Genomic DNA, 20,765 nt, shown 5'->3' on the forward strand with positions numbered 1-20,765 from the left:
GTCTCGGGTTGTTTCGTTCCCCCGCGTTTCTTCGTCGGCTGGTGCGCTTCAGCTCCTTAGGATTTCTCCGCTCGAAGAAGTCCTTCCCTCGGGCTCTGCCGGTCCTAGGCGAATGCACCTCACAAGGCACATAAGCGCGTCTAGGGCGTCATTCCGTAAATTCCACTTCGACTAAAGCGGCCTCCGCGCGAATAGTATACCGCTTTGTTTCGATCCTTGGATACGCGAATAAATTATTCAGGACTATGGCGATCAATATGTATGATTGCCTAAATTATACGAGTTGGGAAGCGAGAATGTTGATTTCTTTCAAAATTTTTTTTATATATCAAGTGAATTGACACATTTGGGCGTTAATTTCTATAGATCTTAATAATTTGCGTATTTATTAGGAATCGATTATCAGTCTAATACGTAATATATTAAAATGTTTTACTGGTTTATAGAATTTTTTTTTGCTTGCCAATTACTTTTTTTATCCCGAAGATCGTATCTCGCAGATCTTCGATAGCTACTTAACCCTAACAAGAAATACTCAGCGAATGGGAAACTATCGTGCCATCATTCTCGAACGTCGAAGTCCCGTCGAACGATCAGGCCGCGGGGATTGTCAACGTCAAGAGAACTTTATCGCTAACGATCGGACGTGAACTCTCGCTGTCGAGTTTCCCCAAAATTCCGTCGAGTTCGGGGAAGCCGAGCGAGCGCGCAGCGCGATGCTGCGCGCACGGTGCTCGCCGCGGCCTAATGACAGCAGCTTCTATAATTTGGAGTTTTTGAGCGAACGGCCAAATTACCGACGTAGGGAGGGATTACTGTTATTACACGCGGCCGCGGACTCAGTCGAAACCTGATTATACTTCAGTCAGTCTCTCTCTCCCGATCTTGACCCGTTCGTTCGACTGTCAGCTCTTCGCTCTCGTTCGCCTCTACGGCGCGCAAACGGGCCGGGCGCCTCGTCTCTCGTTCCTCCTCTCGCGCGATCATCCAAACGATCCTTTAACCACGCAAATCGCGCTTCGCCGCCACGCTCTCCCGATGCTCCCGCTGAAAGTGCGATCTAGTATCTCGCCCATTAGCGAACTTCGAGATCCTTTCGCGCGACACCGGTAGCCGCGTGGAGGTACATATGTCACGAGAGATCACGTTTTCCCACGGACGCGTATTTTTTTGTCGAATTAGACTAACGGACCTTGGCGAAGCCCAAATGTGGGAATGTAGGTTTATAAGATTGTGTCCTCATAAGGTGTCTTTTTTTCTCTCACGAATACATTTTTAACAATATAAAGTATAACATAATAAATCTCGAATTTTAAGTGCATTTTAAATGTTTAAAATCTATTAAAAAAATTTTTATGATATTATGCAAAAAAGTGAAATTTAGATAGCGATATGTATTGATTTCTAAATTTGAATATTAATTAGAAAAAATAAACATCATAGATTTATTTTATAAATTTGTCCCGAGACAGGTTTTCTGACAGGCTATAAAATATCTTTTAGGAGGTTTACTACTTTTCAATTATAGTAAGAGAAAGAGAAAGCCGAAAGTTTTCTCAATGAATATCGTATATGTTACACGAGAGCGCAGCAAGATCATTCGAACTGAGGTCGATGATTTCTTGATGGACAGCTGCCATCGTCCCGAGTTTCGGCTGATTAGTTCTTAAGTAATTGCCGCGCATCCTTACAGCCTTATAACGCGCGTTTATAGCCTTGTAATGAACTCGCTTCTGAGACCTTTGCTCCATTCAACCAGTCGTGGACCGTGGCCGAAGCCTCCGAGGCGTGCAAAGATTTTCGTTGCCCATTAAAGCATCGCCGATACCCACGAGATGTTGCAGATTTCTTTACGCTATTGGCTAAACAGGTTCATAAATCGATTTTACCACCAACAATTAATGGCACAGCTCGGAAACATTTAACCACAACGATCAATAAATCGTCAAAATATACATTAAGTATTTTGAACAAGTGATGATTCATATAGAGTGTAAATAAGTTATAAATTATGTTCCTTGTTTCCTTTAATAAATTTTATTAATTCATAAAATTCATATTTATAGCTCATTTCATTATCGAACAATTAAATAAATTAAAACGATTATTCGTTTATGTGAACATTAATATAATTTACGTAAAACAATTTATATATACTTACACTTATTTACACTTACAATACGGAACTTCTACATCTAAACATAGCACACGTGATTCATAAAATTGCGGCTTTCTGATTAGCGGAAAAAACCAATCTTATTTACCTATGTTTCTTTCTGTTATTGAATTTTCTTCGTCAGCGAAACTAGACTCACAATCAGCTGGTTTTCCACATACGCCCACGATATCACTCCGCATTAAGAGAAGATATTGCTTACCTACTTTCTACATCGTAGCGCGCGCGCTGTAATTTAATAGACTCCCCTTACGTTAGTCAGCTCCGTGATGCGTTGCGCCCGTGTGTAATGCGTATAGCCCGCTCGCGCGACAAGAGGATTATTGGTGGCGGGCATAACTCCCGTGACCAGCCACACCCAGCAGATTTAACACCTCGTATCCAATTATAACGATGCTCCTTGTCGCACGTCTGATAGGTGCTGCATTACGTATCGGCGCCGTCGCTCCCGAAACGCCGGACTTACATAACACATATAGTGTGTTTATCGTATCATATACGCGTTTTAAATTTACGTCAAAAAAGATTATGAGAATTGTATGTATTATATTCTACATTTTTTTATATAGATGTTTTCAACAAAAAATTTCTACTTAATTTTATAACGTTGTTTCTACGCAAAAATTTATTGTGAAGATTGATGAAAGTTGCATTATGTTAATTTTTCGTCTTGATAATTACATTTAGGCTTTTTTCTATCAAGAGTGTTAAGCAATCAACGATGTAAAACGTATGCGTTTTTCCGTATCGCGGCTGGCGCTGTGTTGCACTGCGAATCTTTCGGTGTTTCAAGAGTGCTGAATGGGCCGCACAGCAAGGAATATTCGTCCTCGCGCGGTTACGGCACCGTGAATAGAGCCATAACGAAGTGAAACGCGCAGGTGAATTTATGCCGCAGGAACGGAGGCGCCCGACGAGGAAACCAATAAGCGCCGAAACGCCTTCGAGCTTCGAAAGAGAGCCTTTGCCTTCGAGGCGAATTGCAAAGAGACAAGAGAGATAAAAAGGGATAAGTGAGACAGAAAGAAAGATAAAAAGGAGAAAGAGAAAGAGAAACGTCGAACTCATAGCTTTCAAACTTCATAATCTCAAATAACCAATTTTGGCGCTCGATAAAAAATTGTACAGTTATGACCGGAATGACAATTTTATTTACGCGCGTATTTTAATGAAAAGATTTTTCACAACAAACTGGACTTGAGAAACGAGCTACCGTGTACTCATGCGAGCAAACTATTTTTTCGAGTGCAAATATATAGAATATACAAATATAGAAATTGGTATTTATTGCGCGCAATGAATATCTTATTTATATAATGCTGATTATTGTGATTACTATGATAAAGCAAGACGCAAGGATTTTCTAACGTTAAGTCAAATTTTGACAAGTCTAATCTTTGAATATATGGGTCTTTAAAAATTTTCGAACTTTTAGACATTTGAATATGATAAATTTTCAAATATTTTTTTCTGTTTCTGCTTCATAAGAATTGATAAATTAGCCTTCAATTAAAATACAAAAGAAGGAAATATGCGCAATAGGAAGAAAAATTTAAACATTTTAAGCTAATGTTTATTTTACAAATTTTTTATTTTTGTTTTTTTACGGTATAATGAACACACAAGAGAATTGCGAGGCCATTATAGTTGGACCATTTGTATTGCACGTCGACACTGTTAAGAGACCGAATTTTATTATCGCGGATGTTATTATCGCGTACCGTTGTTGTTGCACTCATTGCGTTGCGTCACCAGCACGTGTACTTCAATCTGTGTCGACTTCCTCCAATGAATTTCGTTACACTTTCGCGAATAGAATTAAAATTCCGTTATCGCGATCTGCCGAGAAAGAATTTGAATATAAATAGTTGCGGAATACGTGTCGCCTTGCTCTCGTTGATATTTCTCGGAGTACACCTCCTTCGCGCCATTACCCTTTCAAATGTAACATTGGTAAGGCGTTTCGCGATGAAGGCGATTACAAGCTTTCCCAGCCATTAAAACTGTAAAATCGTCCGTCTCAGAAAGCAAAAGTAACGATAGTATCGTCGCATAATTCATCATTCCACTTGTAACTTATCGTATGTCATATTCGCCAAATGCCTTTATTTTGTCTTACTATACAATCGCTTTTTTTTCTATTCATTATCTCGTATATAATCTTTAAAAGAAGACTTTGAAATACAAAGTGAAAGACTTTGAAATACGAGTTTATACAAAAATATAATTTTTTACTTAATCGATACGCGACAATAGTAAGAATCGTTTTTATGATACATATCACAGAAATTGACTTTATCGTAATCATAATTGACTACAGGATCAATTATTTAACATAACCGAGCTATTAAGATCCATCACGGCAAGGAATTGACTTGTCGACACGACCCGGCACTTTGAAACCGAATTTGAGACTCCGTTTTGCAGAAGGCGGCCCTGGATCCGGTCGGTAACGACGTATCTCATCCGGCTTCGGACCCGAGCTCGGGGCCCGGCTGGTTCGGCAAGACGCTGTGTGTTTAACTATTCAATAATTCATCCCGCCATTCATCACCAGCCGAGTGTAAAATTTATCTTATTTTTATGTATTGGCCCCCTCCAGCTCGCGGCACCATGCATCAACCTCTTATTAGCCGCGATTTGTTTGGCGCGCGCGGCATCCAAACCTATTGTGCCGATTTGTCGAGGCGTACGCGGCCACGTTTCTAACTGCTGACGCGAGCCTGGACCTCGTATATGCCTCTATTCTCGGAAATTCGCGCGTCGGTATAAAAAACAAGAACGATCATTGGCCCCACGAGCTCGAACGCGTTGACTTTCTGCCTGTCTAGCATCCGAATTAAATGACATAGTGCGGGTAAATCCGAATTAATGAGCATCTGAGTAGTAATCCGGGATTTCGATGCACGAGTCTGATATTAATAGGAATTAATGATTAGTTAAATCTGCATTAGTCCATATTTTCTGATTAGTATTGCTGATTGGTTTCTTTTTGGATATCAACTTTTTAAAGAGCAATGGTGTTTTAACATTTGAATGAAATGAGAAAATCGTTCGATCTGTTATTTGAAACGAAATTTAAATTTTTATTTATATTTCGATTAATTTCAATAATAAAAGTTTCAAAAATATAGAAGAAATTTTATATTATAATATGCACTATGTGCGTTTTATGTAACTGCAGCAACAGTTAATAATTAACATAAATAAAATTGTATTAAAAGTTGTGAGAATATGTGCTCTGGAAACTGATTCAAATATTTGACGTATAAAGAATACTAGGACTCGGTTTAAATTGCAAAGACGGCGTCATTATGCGTAATTTATGTTGCGTCCTTCTCGTAGATGACGAGCAAGACATATGATACCGTCGTTGTACGGTTTTCGCTAATAATCATGCCAGCTATTACTAAATTGCTAATTTGTCATGGAAGAGTTAACAATAATGTGATTTAAATTGCTAATGATTCGGGCGAATTTTAATATTCACTTCAACAAGAATTTTTTTATATTATTGAATTTAATCGAATGATTGCAAGTGTTAAGGGATATATTGATTTAAATTATTATTTTCAGTTAGTATACATATAATATATTTATTAGTCCATTCAATTTTCGTTTTTGTCACGTCGGATATTAATATCAACTTTCACGCGGAGACCGATTTCGCTATCCATTTGACTTAATAATCGAGATTTTCTCGCGTCGGGTTCTTTCATTTTCGAGCGGTATTTTTTGTCATTTGCCGAAGGTCGATAATTAGCCCCGTTCTGCGGCAATTTAGTCATTTATTCGTTACACGGAGAAGACGCCGGCGTATGACATCGGTGGGCCAACGCAACCGTTCGGTTCTTGGCGTAGCGGGCACTTCCGGTGCCAGGCAGAGGCGGGCACCTCATTGTCATTACATCACCAGAGACTGTCATTTGGTTTTTCAAGCGTCCGTTTTTCTCACCGCGAGGATAGAGGGCTTGATGATCATAATTATACACGGCAAGCCTCGGAGAAGAACGGACGACTTAACGCGTGTGCGATTTCGCTTTGAGAAACGCGGCCGATCGAATTCTGGACTCAACGAGGAGTCGTTTTGCGTATTAGCGATGCACTTAACTCTCTTGCTATTAAGAATGCAAATGTGTTTCAACTGAATGCGAAAATTACGCAATTGGGACAAATAAGAATTTCATGAAGCGATCCATCAATCTTGATTCGTGATAACATTCATTTAGATAATTTATAAAGTGATTTGCATAAAAAAGTGAAAGTAATTAGAATAAAATAAGAAAAGTATAAAATTTTAGGGTAATTATGTAAAGTTTGGACAGTATGGAGTATACGAATTACAGAGCGATATAAATCGCTTAAAATTTACCATATGTCTTTTTGCAAATTTGTAACAACCCACGAATGCGCCTCCTCCTAATTGGGCAGTTCTGTCATTAGTTCAACCATCGCTACCCTTCTTTCGTGACAGCATTCACTCTCTGTGTCGCACTTTGTATGTTCGATGGCTGGCGTATCCTGGATTCGTCTCCCTATTAGGGTGTGGCTTACTTTCCGGACAACTAAATTGGCATTGGCGGTAGTATTTGCAAGGTTGAACAAAATTACGAGATCTTTGTTTTCGAAGCTTTCATGAAGATCAGTTAAACGAAGGTTTCGATATAATATATCCGCTAGATACACTAAAAATTTTTTATTTCCTAGTAAAGATTTATTAATATTTAATAGACACCAAAAGAATAATTATAATGAATTAAAATAAGCTGAAAGGACAATTAATAATGATTAAAATTAGTAAGTAAACGAATTTTAAATTAGAGATTTGTTTCTCGAGTTATTTTAATTAAGTTTATTAAATCTTATAATTACGTGTAGCTATTGTTACGCTTTTATACGTTTCGAACAAAGTATGTGTTTTATATGTCATTACATTAATCTTCTCGTAAGTCTCTTTGAAAGGAGAAGTTTGCTATAAGAAAATGATAGACGTTCTGAGGGTGCTTTCGCGAACTCGACATACATGTCAACGTCGATGATTCTATATCATTGTATTTCTTGAAAGAGAATTATCGCCAGCAATAGCCAAGTTTTTGTCTGCGCGTTCATAGCTAGTAGAAACATTATAGTAAAACAAAAACCATTTATAGCTTAATAACTGAAGAAAATAATTTATAAATTTTAATACTACTATTCACAAAAAAAACTCGTTCATTATTATACTCTGATATATTAAACGGATCTATAATAGTTTTTACAATATGATGGAAAATTTATTCCAACAAAATTACATGTTTCGAATAATAATTTATGCTTAAATATTTTTAATAATATAAATGCATTTACAGAAACATGACTAAATATAGACTCGATGTCGTACTATCTGAATCTTGCGACATTGTGATTCTGCTACTAGAGAACCGTTTCTTTCTGATGCGACGAATACAACGCGTCCGGGACAAGTCGCGGGAACCGACGGTTAGACCGTCGTCGCCGCGCCGCACCGCGCTGCATCCCTTCATTTCGCCATCCGCTCGTTTCGGTAGAATTTGCATTTCAGGAACGCGAGATTGGGCGGTACAAAGATAGAGCTAATGCTCACGGGGCGGCGCACCGCGCCGTGTAAATACAGGGTAGCCCGGATCCCCTTTCTGGTTTCATTATCTCCTGCTGTACTACGGTTTTACATTGAGCTTTCTGTTTTTGGTTTAAAAGCGAAGCTACCAGCAAGTATCGGAACGCACAATCAATGCGGTTGCTGTTATAGGCAAATTCCATCTTTTCTCCCACGGAAAGTTAAGAGAATGAAAGTTAAATGCCTAAACTTGTCTCATCGCTGTTAAATACACTCTTCGGTCTTTTATTTTTTTTTTTTTTTTCATTGATTAAGTGAAAGGCGTAAGTGTATTTGCGTAAGAGAACTAGACAGTGATCTCACAACGTATGATTTATACCAGCGAAAAGTGGTCGGTTGTTTTTTATCACTGTTAATTTTCAGGGAGCTTGTTGATCGCTCGTTGATCGACCTTGTAAATTTTCCTTCAAAGGACTCGGCTGTTCTCACACGTTACCGATAAATTGAGATCGAGCACGGCAAATGATTGATTGCTTCCTGGCATATTTTATGTATCGATATCATTCATTATTATATGAATATGTCGTACAACATCGCGTGTTGATCAAGGACGCTTCGACTACGATATTCTGTGTGGCGTCGAAAGATTTAGTTTTATTTGTTTTAGAAAGAAGCGTTTAACGTATGAGTTTAACTAGTAGCCGCGAGGATTTCAACTGACGTAATTTGTTTTCCTTAATGCGTGATGATGTAAATTGTACATACTATAATCAATTTGCGTTAATATATATATATATATAGGTTCTGTAATCGATATGAGGCACTTTAATAGCGTAATTTACGATCAAGTTTCTCCCGCAGAAATTAATCATGAATACATAAGATTTTATATAATAAACTCGTGTGCCCAAGAAATCGCGAGACGTTTAATATCGAATTACAAATATAATAATTATATCAATACTAAAGCGCGTTAAAAAATGTGAATGTTAATTAAAGAACGCATAAAAAAACGCGTATCATGGTATCAGAAATTATTTGTATATATTGTAAAATAGCACGCGTTTGTCAGAGAGAAGATAAGAAACTAATTTTATCAAATTGTCGAATGAGCGTCCTCACATGCAAAGGCTTAATTACTATTACCACGGTAGCTGCGTGTACGATATCTTTAGCAACGCGCATTGTACCTCTTTTCCCTTAACCGGTGTTATTACGGACTGACTTGTACGGTTAGTTTTTGATTCACGTACAAAAATGATCTCACGGAGTCTACGCGGTGTCGAATTCTTGTCCGGGCAATTAACTTTCAGAATCATACTCGGAATCGCGTTACATCGCGAGCGGGTAGTAATTAAAAACTGTCGGGATGCGCCCAGATTTAGAGATACTCAATTGAGGGAGTAATAACAGTAATCGTATACAGATAATTCTCGCTTCGTACTTAGCGAATACATATCAACTGAATGCTTTGTTAGATCAAAGTGGAATAATAAAAGGCATGCTTTCAGTATACGTTAATTATGGCGCAGAAAGACGAGATGCTGCATCATACAAGCGTATGCTATATTGAATATGTAAATTTGCGGCTATTAAAATTTTTTGGTTTTGCGGTGATTTAACGATGATCATAAAAAAGTTTAATTGATAAAGTTAATGAAAACGCGTTAAGTGCGTCAATTTCAGATATCAGAAGAAAATATGATTCGGATAAATATATATTTTTTCGTAACTTTTTTTGGTAAACGCGAGTGAATTCGGTAACGGTTGGCAAAATGGCTGCAAACTGCGGTGTATTGAATGGCAACGTATACAAAGGGGCGTAACCGCTAAGAATTTTATACTGTTGCGAGCTACATTTAGAAGCAAGTGGCGTAAAATAATTACCGCCTAGCGTACCGCAGCATCCTCGTTAACTTACACTAGATGCTCATTTGGCGCCACTTATTGACAGTTATGGTTTTGCACAGTTACAAATAAAATTCCACGTTTGACGTTTAATTAGCAGCATTCTACGAGAAATTACGGAATGAACACTTTCGCATAATATAACAACGAGGAACCGCGATATGTCAGATTACCCAAAATTATCAAAATTCGTGATTATGAATAATCGCTCCAATATAATGATTAGGTACTAATTTCTTTCATTTATAAAACAAGCAATTTATCGTAATACAAGATGTTTCAAAATTACTTTTTAATTTTTCAGAAGAAAAACTTTCTTCAAATAACTTTTCTTATTGGCAAAATGTATTCCGTAAAATAGAGAAACAGAATACGTTTATAAATTACAAAAGGTTTATTGACGTATTTCTTGGAAGGCGATAGTATTTGAATGCAGGCTGGAAGGATCGAAATATTGTATTCGATGACAAATTAGTAGCTATTCCGTAGCTGCTTCACTTGCGTTTAGCAAATGGCAGTAGAACACAATGCGGTATTGGTCCGCTCGGTGACTATACATCTAGATCAAACGTTCGCGCCAGGTACATAAATATAGATCGCTCCGTCTCGAAGCTCCGACTTGTCTCACCGAGTACTCACCACCGCATTCGACCGTACCACTTCTCTGTGGCGATACTAGCCGCTGCTGCTATCTTGATACCCCTCCGCGCTGATCGCGAGCGTATCATTACCCCGCCTAGTGGCTAGCTCGGCAGATTACACGTCTGCGAGCCGAGTTTGGCTCAAGCTGACCCGACCTAACTCGAATTTGTAAGAATGATTGCGCCGGGATTTGCATGTCAGTGAGCGTTCGTTGTTTCAGCGAAAACATAAAAATGCGTACAGTATTCTTTCTGATGCAACGAGCGACGACATAACGCCGATCCATATAGTTGAATCTCGGAGATTAAAATGAAAGTACGGCAAGCACTTTTAAAATTTGGGGTTTTATAATATGAAGACGGGAGAAAAATTTAGAAAGCAATTTTTTCCCATTTTAGTTGTTTACAACATTTCTTTTATTATTCATTTACATCTTAAGATAATAAGTTTTATTATTTTTTTGTACTTATTTTGTTATATTTTTAGAATAAATGGTATTTTTTAAACTAATTGTTCACCATTTACATTATTTATTTTTATAGGAAATATGATATAATTACTTTCACGAGGTCTCTGCGTTTCTGAGATGAAACTTATTACTCTATAATTTTGAGCATTGGCCGTTCACATTTTATGTGTATTTTTTCACGTAATCGAGTTAAATAAATCGCGTTGAAGTGGTAGTGACTTTCCTCGAATGCCTGCCGGAAGCAGAGTAGTCGTCCACTCGTGTCCCACCTGCCAGTACTGGCGGGCATGAAATTATGCTAATTAAACATATCGAGCAACAAAACAGCTCTCTTATATTTATATGGGCGTTGTCGGGTAATGTTAAATATTTTGTGATGAAAATTGTACGACAACGGTACAAAATTTCGCAGAATCTCTGAAAGAAGATTAAATAAATTGCTGTTAATCATTTTTTTGAAAAGTTTTTGTACACACATTGACATGAAAGCGCTATATCTTTCAACCAATGGAATGAACGAAGAATTTTAGTTAACGGGTCACATTTATTGATGAGATTATGATTATTTTGCTTGCGAGTAGATTGTCCATATAATTATCTAATAAAATTTGAAGCTTGGCTGCGTATCATCTGTAAAACGCGTCGTTCCGAAATATTACATTCTGAAAACAGAGCAACTTTAATGCGCATACTAAATAACACATAAAAACACTGATACGAGCGCTGCTGAAACGCTCTTTTCAAAATTTTTTATCAAATGCAAAAAAATATGGGTGGTATGTTTTTAACGTAGAAATAAGCAGTTAAATTTTAATGCATATAAAATACAGGGAGATATGCAAATTTCTATTGATAACTTCTTCGTGCCGTTATCGGGAAGGACTTGCCGCGATACGCGCGTAATATAATAGCGGTGTGTACTATGTAAACTTAATCTAGAAGTCGCATTTTTGACTCCTCTCGAGATTAGGATCTGAGAATAAACATAATTCAAAGATATATTGTGGCAGTGATTACAGGTAACAAAGCTTAGATTATAATCATCACCGGCCAGAAAGTTATGGCACTTTCCCAACACGAACGTACACTTGCTGCGTAATACATCGTTGATTGCCAAGACGCGATATAAATAATAAATGCCCGTTTCATTAGTGGAGGTCCTACGCTCGTCCATTTTAATATTCACACAAAACTTTTAACGCATGTTCTAAGCGATCGTTTCTATATCGCGTAAAGGGCACACTATAATTGAGCATCAGCGAATAATTGATAAATGATATGGTTTTATCCGCACAGTATAATTGCTTTCTACAAAAAGTATATCAGAAATTGCACGCGATTACGTTATAATTTCTTGCAAATTTGAAATCAAATTTTGGTTATTGAAAAATTTTAAGATTAAGTTATTTTATTTCAAAATGAATTTATATCAACAATAATTTAATCAAAAACTTTATTAATAAAATGTCTAAGAAAATTAGAATTTAGTAAATGGTGATTTTCACACAAAAGAATGGTAGAAGCGATCTGTATTATGTTGTGTTACATTGTGCGCTTGGTCGATGACCAATAGAGATGAAAACACGATTCTCTCCATGTAAATCGTATTTCAGAACAGATTAAATTATGGTGGTCAGGGACGAGAGAAGAAAATCTTCTCAAGATTATGCATACGGTGATCGGTTTTTACTATCGAGTTTGCTCCTTCCGACCGAGTGGTAGTCAGAAAAATCACTTGCTTTTAAGAATTATCTGTGGACGCGGTTGCAACATGATAGTCACTCTGTCGTGTGCGTGTACAAGTAATTCAGTAAAAACATTTTAGACGTCTTCCTACGGGAACGTCCACTTGTGGAGCATCCTGTTTGTAAATGTATTATTAATTCCATTTTTTATGATTAGGTGAATATTTAAAAACAAGATTTTTAATCACAAATTTATTGATAAACCAACTTTATTATTTCAATAAATTATTGATTGTATGATAGCGATGTATACGAAATCCATCAACGAATTATTAAAATTATTATAATATGGAAGCATAATATTTATTTGTCTGAGAATTCAAGGGAAAAAATCTCTGGATTGAGCGCTTCTAAGAACGAATTGCCTTAACTTGAATTTTGTGAGTCATACTTTATTCGTACGAGAAACTACTGCGATAAATTTCGTTTATTCCGTGCATAACAGCGTATTCCAGAACGACGGAATTTCCAGAAGTTCTCGTGTCATCTTTTACTTTCTGGAAACAGTCTGGAAAGTTTCCCGCGCGCATTCCCGCTCGCTAATAACTCGGAGGCATTCGTCCGGTATTATTTACTCCTTTCAGCCGACTAGACGCTACGGCAAGTGCCCGGTAAATTGTTCTGGATATAACTGCTCGAAATTACATCCTCGATTATGAAGTCTAGAGACGCGTAGGACGTCGAAATTCTGCTACTGCGTTTCGTCGTCGCACGAAGCACGAACTCGTTTCTGAAAGTTCCGTGGAATTTTTTTACGGTCGCATTGTACTGCGCGATCAGAGCTCTCAAAGTAAAAGAGCGATGCACGAAGTAACCTATGGAAGTTTTACACGCGCCGCACGTCAATTATGGCGAGGGAGGTATAGAATCATCGTGATTGTTGTTCGCTATAGAAAGTAACCGTTGATGAAGAATTGCCGCGAGAATTTAAGAATTGCGCGCATTCAGCGATAAATATCGTGATTCATTGAACTTTACGGATGCGCCGCTTGTGTGAAATGCTTCGTAATTACTGAATAACAACCGTAAAACGTAATATCGTAAATTATAAAACAGTCACTAACTACACGGTTCTTGATGAAATTGGTGAAATATTTCTTACAAAATAGTAAAGGATTTCGAGATAGTAAAAACTTCTAGATTTCATTTCACAAACGCAATTCTAATTTAAATAAAATTTTTTTAGCCTAGTTTTAAACACGTTAATTATGTTTATCAACAAAATTGCGAGTTTTTAATTTTTTTGCATTGCAACCGAGTTTTGAAATTAATCTATTGGCGCTAATGAGGGAATCTGAAGTCAATTAAGCACGCCGTTGATGACATGGACTCGATAAGCCAGAAAACCAATGAATATGCAAACTATTATATGACCAGCTGCCACAGGGTTTTTTTATGATCCGTTATGTGTGCGACGAGTATCGGCATGCATTTATATATGCGCGTGTATGTGGTAGTGTAGGGTCGGTATATGTATCGGAATATGAGCATGTTCTCTATTCTTTATTTATGCTCGCGAACGGTTGGGCACCGTGAATGAATGATACGTCATGCGGAAACTGCTTTTTTTTCAAGTCGAGATAAGGATCTTCCGATTCATTTTGTGGTCATACTTGCGCGTGATATTTTTCAATCTTTTTCGCGACTTCGTACGATTCACTCACGTAATGAATTATCTTCAAAATAAAATGAGAATTTGTTATACGCATTCTCGCGTGTGCATAAATTATATCTCTCATCTGACAATGAGAGAAATTTGCGAGTGACCGTCTTGGCATTTTTTGTGGCATACTTAGCGCAAAGCTCTGTGTTTTCGCTATTTGTATCAAAAATCCGAAAGAGATTATCTCGGCATTTTTCTCAAGACACATAGTGCAGAGCTCAGTTTGCGCGAAAGAATTATACAAAATTTATAATAATAAATTTAATTATGAACATTAAATACTGCAAATGTTTTACTGAATATTCAAATATTTTATGTGCGTTACATTATATAATTATTTATATGCAACATTTTATAAATAACAAATAAATGAATATTTATTCTATAGTTGCTTCGCCAGCGACCGATGCTCTTTCTGAGATTCCTCTTAGCATAGCAACACGATTCATGATATTCATGAAAACCCGATTAATTGTTATCGCGCGATATATGCAGCACTCTCGACGCGTACTTCACATTAAGACAAATATACTCGAATATCATTGCACAGATACGTTGGATAGTCTGCAGGAAATGACAGAAAAATGAAGGAAAGAACACTGCAACGATTAGTAATTAATTTTTGCGCGCTAGTCGTTGCGGCTATGCTACGCTTAAACTGCTTCGATGCGTCTTCTTTTTATTAAAAAAATACTATGCAATCGTTCTTTGCAGCGTTTAATGCATTTTAATATCTCGTATTGTAATGTAAATGTGTAAACATATAAATACTTTTATAAATAATATTAGACCATTATTGAACATTTAAGAAAATCGAGTTAAAATTGAGTTTAAAAAAATCTTTCTATAAAAACTAATTACTAACCGATTGTTTCGATCTTCTTTTTTTTCCGCCGTTTCCTGCAAAGTGTCGAACGTATCCGTGCGATGATATCCGAGTATTATTTTTGTCCGTCGGGAGTACCGTATAAATGTCGCGCGATAATAATTAATCGAATTTTCGCGAGTGAATTGTGTTGCCATACTGTGAGGGGAGGAGGAGGAGGCTCAGAAAGAGCATTGGGTGCTGGCGGAGCAACTTTGAGATATATACTTTTGTAACCCCATAACAAATTGTCATAACAAATTATATTTCTTCATCATATCAAAATTCAATACTTATAAATTTCATTGAATTAATTAAATAATTAATTTTGAATTAATTATTTTGATTTTAGTATCTATATTTTATTTTTTAACACAAATACAATAAAATCAAAGAAAAGGGTTTAGGAGAAAAAATTTGTAAATATGAAAATTTCAATAAACTTTACATTGTACTGGTATTTTGGCAATCATCGATAGAAAAAAGCCATAGTGTATGAATTACAGAATTGCTTTCTCGGCAGAGTCACGAAGAATACTATTTCACACTTCGCGGCGTTGATTCCAATCATTGTCGACTCGGTTAGTCTTCTTATTCCCACATCGAATCGCACTTTTACGTATTCCATCAATCGATAATTTGATTTGCTTGAAAGGGAAAAAAAATACAGATTATTCGTTGAATCGGCCATTGGCACCGTGCACGCGTGTGTGTGTGTGCATGTATCCATCTTTGCGCGATGTAACTCTAATGGTCGAACAATTTGCAGAGGCGTGCCGAGTTAAAGTCAGACTCCCCTGCGAAGTTCCGCCGAGCCAGACTTGAAAGTAATGGCCTAATGTTACTTAATATCCACCGTAGACGCGCTTATCTCAGATATGCCCTAAAGGGCTGACGTATTTCCATATTTTACCATGCCGCAGTCGCATCGCTCGCCAACTTGCACCGTAGAATCGTAGATGCGCCCGAATAGACCTCGATCTAGGCAAACTATGACTTACTTTACAATAACAACAGCCATTGTGCATACATAACTGTTATCAAATGCCGCACATCTCTTCGCAATTACAAATTTCCTAACAAATGTTTTACATATTATTCTGCATTATTATTTTCATGATTTAGTTGCATTGAATTTTGGAATAACATAAAATTGCATAATGCTTTGCATAGTTCAATCAGAATTTACACAATAAATTAATCAGTTTGATTGTTTTGAATATAAAATAAAATTACATTAATAGTTAAAGTCAAATTGAAGAGTTTGCAACAAATTTACAAGTTCAGATTATATTAAGACAATATTTAAATTTATATTTACTCGGCTTCCAAACTCGTTACGTAAACGTCTGGACAATGATGAATCGCGTACACGAAAAAATTGCGAATACCTCCACGGTGATTTTCGTCGATAGCCGCGCGCGGCCGCGGCTTCATTTTTCCCTGGCTAATTTCCGGTCGAGATGTGGGTTACGATGGTGAAGCTCAAGCACATAAGTCTCTCCGATATCAGTAGCTCCTCCTCTCTCTTTTTCTCTTTCCTTCTCTCTCTTCACTTTCTTGACTATCATCTCTTTCTATACTATCTTATGCTCTACCAGGAATGGAAGCGGCCAAAATGCTTGAAAGTGCTCTAATCTATAATATGTTGTTCCAAATTTATCAAAATTTAATTCTAACTTTGTGTCATTGCAGAAAATTATTATTAAATTTTTTGCTAGAATATAAAACTTTTCCACATTGATTTGAAAATAGAATATCAAGAATACGCAATAAGAATAATTATTATTTATTAAAATACTTAATGTTATTGCTCAATATGGACAAGTTTAGACTTTTCGTGTATCTTTCGTGAATAAAGGAAAATCTATTTAAAAAATTTATGTACATTTAAGCAAAGTAGCACATTTATATTGCAAATTATACAGTGCGATAGCTGATTGAGGGATTTATTATAGAATTTTCGAAGCTGTCGTGATATCAGCTGTCGTGGTAAGCCGCTAACTTATTTCTTATCCTTCCGTCAACCCTTTCCCGTGACGTTTAACGTTATCGGCGACGTAAGGACTAAGTTAGTTAATTAAATGCATAAATTTCGTGCACTGTGACACGGAGGCCGAGAAACTGAATATTCGAATCATTCTTTAATTGCGTATTATCACGCAAAATTTGCAAATTAAATAAAATAATATCGTTTCTTTATTATTTAACAGGTTGAAGTCACTGCGTGTCGTTGCATATGTTGTTAGATATCATGTAATATTAAATATACTTAATTATTTAATGTGACATGGAATGAGATTACGCGAATATATTTTTAATGAATATGTATGAACGTGTTTTTTATTGTATAAAATTGTTGATGTACAGAATATGAAGTCACATATAAATTTTTGTCAAGAATTTATTTTTTGTAATGTTTAAAAATTCTTTTCCGGCATCTGATGAGTGTATTTCAAATTAAAAAAAATTATTATAAAAGGTGCTTGAAATTTAATGTCGCGTAAAAATAAATGTTCTATTTTCTATCGAAAATTTGTTGCATCGTGTAAACGATCGATGAAACTTTGTAAATTGGATGTCGCTGGACGATGATGTATCACTTACTGCAGAAAACGTATTAGAACGGCGCGATGCCTTTGGCCGATTAAATGACTTATTATCGGACTTATACAGTCTTTCTGGTATCAGCAGTCACTCTGCGACATGCGCGATCAACAACCTCGCTGTCGGCGTCTTTCATCAATCGCGTTCCATTGCGGGACCGTGCTTAGGTTAAACGAATGAGGATAAGATCGATGCATTACACTGCAGAATTTTCGATCACGGGGTTCCGTGACATGTTAAACATATCTGTATTATTTTATCCATACGTTTCTCCTGACAAGCTTATCATTACCATTCTATAATTTTAATTTCTCGAAAAAATATTAATTATATTTACATCGCAATTATATCAAAAGACTTATGATAAATAGTATGAAAAATAAATTCTGTTATATGTTTTGTAAATCTTAATATATCTGTACATATGCAAATTTTTTTACTGTTATACTAATGAAATTAATTTCTTTTTGTTTCAGGTAAGTCTTTCATGCATCATTTCTCTCTGTGCATTGTAAATTTTCTGCGAATTTTAAACTTTATCGGCTACAAAGCAGGTAAGATTAATTGATAACATAAGTTACAAAAATATCAAGCAGTTATGAAATGTGAAAGCCCTTATCAATAACAGTTGCCTTTTACGTATCTCTCACCTGGTTTGCGGAGATTGTTTTATGTATATTTAAAAATATATAAAATATCAGAAATAAATCAGACGATTATTTTTTAATCTGCTTGATTTTTAATTAACTTTTACTCAGCTTTATTGAGAAACAAGCTTCTATATAATGTAGGTGTACTGTTAAAGATATCAAATGATTAATTTAGAAAGAATGGATTAAATTCATGAATTGCAAGGTTCAGTCTACATATATAAAGCTGTATCACATGATTGACTTCGCAGATTATGAACTTACTACATTTTTCTTTTGAACACGTCAAACATGACTGTAACGAAATAAGATTTAAGGGAGTTTAACGGTTATAAAGTCAATTGTAGCTATATCGCGATTTTATCGGTGCTATCTATTCCGCGGGGGGGAACAATGTCAAAGGTGACTCAACGTCATTCTGACGTCAATGAGAGGCGAAGGGTGAGACAAGACGAAAGGCGCAAAATGACGAAGTACGCGGCCCGTTTACATACATTACGATTTTAAATCGCTGTTCACGCAGACGAATCACCGTGATAACCGGTGCGACGGACAGACGAGTCGTACAGTCTGTTATACCCTGGCCGTCGTTGGTACATCCATTCACACATGTACATACATACCCATATACAAGCCTAGTAAGATAGGCACACAAATTTACATTCACACGCAGATCTACATATATATGTTCGCGCGTATGCGCCGGCGTATGTAAGGATCCACGATTACATTTACAAACAGTTAAGGCCATTAGCGAGCACGCGAAACCTCGGGGTACTAATTTAATCCAGCTCGGTAATTGCGAAAGATTCTAATGGCCTTCGCCTTCTCGCCGCATTTCCTTCGCCGTCGACGTCGCCCTCGTCCATCTTGGCGCGTCCGCGATGCCGAAATTTTCATAATTTTCGTTATCCCGACACCGAGATTAACCATTTTCTCTCTCTCTCTCTCTCTCTCTTTCTCTCTCTCTCTCTCTCATTCTCCCGATTTTTTTCTCCATTATTACATTACGCTTTCTCATCACTCTTTCTCGTTTATTTCTTTTCTCGGATCGTTTATTTTCTTCTTATTGCTTCGAGCGGCAAATGTTTTTCGCGTGGCAAGCAGGGATATGGAAATCGAGCCTCGTTCTGGGTAAAAAGGATTTATTTCCGAGCTGGTGCATATTAATACCGGCTCGCGCGCCGTGTTTCGCACGCCGCCGTGCTTGCGCGTGTCGGTTATGTCGGCGCACGGGAAATTTACTGGCGGAAATCACATCGGCACCTACACCCACGAAACAGCCACTGCGGCTCTTCAGCTTTTCACTTAGCGTTTATTCACGACGTCGAGAATTTGAAAAAATATCTCGATATTATAACCGAATAGTTTCACACTCGTTTGTATAGCTATAATTAAGTTGTATAAATACATTTTTGCATATAGGTATATACTTTTTTATGTCTTCGTCATTAATATTTTCTGATAGTAATGTAATTCTAATGTAATTCCAAAGAAAGATAATGATAAGTTATTGTTGATAGAAAATAGATTTTAAATTTGTCAAAAAATAATTATTTTTTGCTTCATAAAATAAGAAAAATATTATTGGTTGTGTAGATTGAACATTTTATATACAGGAATAATTATAAATGTATAAAATTTATGATTTTATCATTATACCTTTTATAGATATTGATTGTACCTTGTGAACCGTAAATATGTCGAGGCTTAACGTGAAGTCCTCGGTAGTATAGTGGTTAGTATCCCCGCCTGTCACGCGGGAGACCGGGGTTCGATTCCCCGCCGGGGAGGTTTATTTTTTTTCTTTTTTATTTGTTTTTTTTTTTAGTGAAAGACACACAATGTTCGTATATTTTTTAATATTAAATTGCATCACATATGTACAAAAATATTTTCTATTAATTCATGTAAGAGTAATGAAAATTATTTTTCTTTTTCTTTTATAAAATCGCGTTTCGATCATACTATTCGATGTAATATGAAATTCATCAGAATCAAAATTCGCTTGCAAGTGTTTCTCAGGCTTTCGTGACGCGAACCCTCGCGGATTAATCACGTTTACAGGGTGCTTTGTGAGCTATCCCCTATGGCGCGAGCGCGCGACATTCCACGCGAAAAGACGGCGGGAGTTGCACGACGGCAGGCCGGTTGCATTCCCGAGGGACGGGAAAGCCCAGAAAAAGGGACCGCAGCGAATTACTCAGCGTGCAGCCGCGCCCATTTGCGGAAAAGAACCGGGTGTAATGGCGAATTGGATTACGGGCCGGGCGAAGAAAGAGCGAGCGGCACGGCGCAAGAACGCGAGAAATTGCCGGTTCTCTTACAGTGATCCGGTTACGCGGCGTTTCCATGAGAGAATGAAAGAGAGAGCGAGAGGGGGGTGGGTAGAGAAAGAGAGGGAGAGAGAAATATCGTGATAACGATTCGTGGCAAATCAGTCAAGCGCTTTTCTCCGTAAACAC

General features: G+C 36.9%; 1 protein-coding gene and 1 non-coding gene across 4 annotated transcripts in view; both read left to right on the forward strand.

The window, feature by feature from the left end:
• Window positions 1–20,765, forward strand: part of LOC105674645 (protein single-minded) — a 187,543-nt gene that overhangs the window by 32,948 nt on the left and 133,830 nt on the right. The gene's annotated exons all lie outside the window — the stretch shown is intronic.
• TRNAD-GUC (transfer RNA aspartic acid (anticodon GUC)) lies at window positions 20,022–20,093 on the forward strand. The gene has a single exon. It is a non-coding gene; the product is annotated as a tRNA-Asp (tRNA).

The sequence above is a fragment of the Linepithema humile genome, chromosome 1 (genome assembly GCF_040581485.1).
Source record: "Linepithema humile isolate Giens D197 chromosome 1, Lhum_UNIL_v1.0, whole genome shotgun sequence".
Classification (NCBI taxonomy): Eukaryota; Metazoa; Arthropoda; class Insecta; order Hymenoptera; family Formicidae; genus Linepithema; species Linepithema humile.